General features: G+C 37.8%; 1 long non-coding RNA gene across 1 annotated transcript; it reads right to left on the reverse strand.

Moving 5' to 3' along the window:
• Positions 1–1,070: 1,070 nt before the first annotated feature.
• On the reverse strand, positions 1,071–2,795 carry LOC145659328 (uncharacterized). The gene is made up of 3 exons (XR_014125438.1): positions 2,529–2,795; positions 1,737–1,767; positions 1,071–1,469 (listed from the first exon to the last, which is right to left on the reverse strand). It is a non-coding gene; the product is annotated as an uncharacterized LOC145659328 (long non-coding RNA).
• Between the last annotated feature and the right edge of the window lie 778 nt (positions 2,796–3,573).

A 3,573-nucleotide genomic window follows, 5' to 3' on the forward strand; every position in this document is an offset into this window, starting at 1 on the left:
GACTTGTTTGCAGATCGGACAAAAGCTGAAGACACAGTGGAATGGCAATTCTCTAGGAGATCATACCAAATCCTGCATCCACCCTAAATATTTCATCTAGCTGTGAAGTCAAAAAAGCTTATCCCTGAAATGACAGGAATAGTTCTTGCAGATTCTGATATGCTATGCAAACAGTATAAAATGTGAGCTATGTTAGATCTGGCAGCCATTGGCTCTAACTGTCTCTTTTTAATGAGTTAAGCAATGCTTACAGAATTACTTTCTATGGCTTCAAATACTTCCAAGAATTAAACCTTGCAGAGCTCTGTAGCTAGACAAATTGTCTCTGTAGGTTTGACATGTTCATTTGACAAACTAGCTAAAATAGCATATTTTGGTTTGATTAAATTGCCCCTTAGACCAGGACAAAAAATTGCTCAAAATATTTCTGCTTTTTCATGCAGCAATGAGCCAGATTTCCAAAGAAAGAGGAGGTATGGTTAAAGCTAGAAACAAATGCCCACTCTGTGCTCAGGCAGAAAATCTGATATTTTAAATATGTCCCTAAAAGGTTTATATTCCTTGGCTCACAGAATCAGACATAATAATGCCAATGTCAGGGGTTTGATCTCCATATGGGCCATGTGCTTCTTCCTGGAAGATGTTTTAAACCATTTTCAATAATGGCACCACTTTGAACCAGATACCTTTTTCTCTTCTGACAGCTCCACAGTTGCCTTGTGAAAAGAATACAGTATAGACAGGCACCCACAAACATTACTGTACACATCAGAGGTCAGCGCAGGAATGTCAGTTTGTAAACCCGCCAAATCTGCCCCCACAGGCTCCCTGAGTTCTACTAATCGCTCCAACACCTTGTTTCAACCTCAGTTTCTTTTTTTTAATTTTCCCATATCCTCTTGAGCGAGGTCCAACATCTCCTTTAACAATAAAACAGTAAACGTTACACATGTAGCAATATAAAACAATATGTAAACAATGTGAAAATAATGTTACTAGCTTTGGCAGTTGTGCTGCTTCTAAAATAGCCCACCAGCTTCCTTGATGTTCTACAAATGTCAGATAGCACTGGGGTTATTTCAAGAGCCTTTTTAACAACTTTATTCAGGGTGTGAGCAATGCAGAGCGCATGAGGCAGCTTCAGCTATTTGCCACAGGCAGTCCTATTAGATGTGCCCTCAGTAACCAGACATGTGACTTTATTTTATTCCCCATTCTTCCATAAGAGAGGATTTCACACAGGCCAAATTTTCAGCCGTATGCGCCCGCAGGAATTTCACAACACCAAGTAGTGTAGACTTCAGAAATGTGTTGTCATCTATAAAATAGCAGGTCACAGCCAAGAAGGCATCCACATTAAGAGATGTCAACATGTCTTCTGTCAAACTCATTGCAGGAACTTTCTGGACCTCAGCTTTGGCCTTCTCTTTCTCTTGTTGACATTTGGCCTCAACCATGGCCTTTGCAGTCTAAAGGGAAGGAAGAAAATAATTATATATTTTTTTACTACTACTCTCATAATGTATCCATGTCACCACACATACCTTCCTAGTTGGGAGAATATAAGTTGAATCCAATTTTGCTACCAAGTCCCTGAAGCTTTTATCCTCAACTATGCTAAATGGCTGTGTGTCTCTAACTATCATGGGGACCAAAGCCTCATCCAGCTCTTCCTTTCTGGTCACTGCTTTGTAAAGATTAGATTATACTTTGTCACCAAAAAATATAGTACTCACCAATGAAATTCACTTTATAATCCAATCCAAACTGCAAATAACATGTAAGGTGCAGAGAATAATGCAATATAAATATTTATGTATATACAGTATATACACATTTTATATACATGTGCATAATAACGTTAACACCTTGTGACAACTGATAAATAAGCCAAATGACACTGGCAAGGGTGACAGTAGGAAAAACTCATTGGAGTTTAACACTAGATATCTGAAATTGTACACATGGCACAATGATTATTCAGTATTCAAATTGAAGTAGACTCTTGGGACTAGACATCCATTTACACCCAGGCTTATTTGTCCATCATTTAGGTTCCATTTGAGCTCATCTAATACAGAAGAAAATGTAAAAAAAACCCAACATAAAACGCCTTTGATTTTTTTGGTGTAACGTGTCTATTGATGCTGGAGATTCAGCTTCACTCATGCTCTACATTTCCTGATTCACCAGGGTCTTGTCTAATAAACTGAACAGTTTTGAGCATATACATAAAATGACTAAGTAGCTACACAATGTTTTCCAATAAGTGTCCTAGTCTTCCTAGTCAAAAACCTCTCCAAATGCAGACAAAGTCATCAATCACTATACATCAAGTTTTCATGTTTCTTTTTGATAAAACATCACAGTAAGTTACTTTAGTAAGTTCCACAACAATATTAGCTTCATAGCATCATTGTTAGCATCATTAGGGGAAAATACTGTAGCTAATACTGTAAATGCTGTGGAAAATATTGTAAATGCTGTAATATTGTAAAGAAGTAGTATACTTTCTCATTTATACTTACAATTTGTAATAGGATTACGAATTTTTCCAGCAGTGAATGGAAACATCCAGTGATTTGCTATGCAAACCTCGAAGCTAGTCCATGCTAGCAGCCATGCTAGTCCATGCTAGCAGCACCCAAACAACTCCACATAAACTTCAGTTAAACTAAGCCTCTTCCTTTCCATGATGTCCAAAAGTATTGGCGATCAAATCATTCTTACAGTTGTACGTCAAACCCATGCGCTAGGCTATCTGCTAACAACACAGAAGCACTGACAGTACACAATGTGCATACCTTTAAGCATTAAAGGGATGACTAAATAAGGTAAGTGAGGGGTCTACGTTTTCATCTAAGCCTCCTCTATTTGATGAAACTGCTGTCAATCAAGCAGCTTGCTCTGGAAACTCTTGGAAACGCCTGGACACATAGGTGTGAATTGCTGTCACTCCAAGACAATGGCGCTGCCATGGCCAATAAAAATCAATATAAAATAGAAACGGGGGGTCTAATGCTCTATTCAGGAACACTTTAATGTCAGTAGTGTGCAGTAGTGTTTCAGTTAACCAAAGGCTTGTGTAGTTTGGGTTTGTTCCGAAGGAACCGAACCGAAAGAAAAACGTCGCTTTTACGCAAAGAAGTGAGCACGCAATTAAAAGAACTTTACCAACACTCTGTATACCATTTAAACATGTCACACAGTTGTTTTGATGGTAATTGAATTTTCTATGACAAAATCTGAACTTAACAAAATCTGATCTTATACCGGAAGAATGTTTTAAAAGGCAACTTAAAAGGGCAGGCACATTTTTGTGGAAATTTTACTCAAAAAACACAATGTCTTCAGCATGCAATTTCTGGCAAACGAATGCATTGCACGGCTGAAAATCAGTAAGCAGATACTTGTATTAGTCCTAAGAAATGTTATGTTGATAAATGTACTTTACTTTAAGAATATTCAGTGTTATTAAGTAATTTATTTGAGCATGCCTGTTTGGACCTACCCATGAGCCCGCTAGGGGCGTTGGTGTGTATAGGGGTTAACCAGATGTTCTATACTATTATA

Source organism: Electrophorus electricus, chromosome 10 (genome assembly GCF_041902795.1).
Source record: "Electrophorus electricus isolate QZ-2024a chromosome 10, ASM4190279v1, whole genome shotgun sequence".
NCBI classification, from domain to species: Eukaryota; Metazoa; Chordata; class Actinopteri; order Gymnotiformes; family Gymnotidae; genus Electrophorus; species Electrophorus electricus.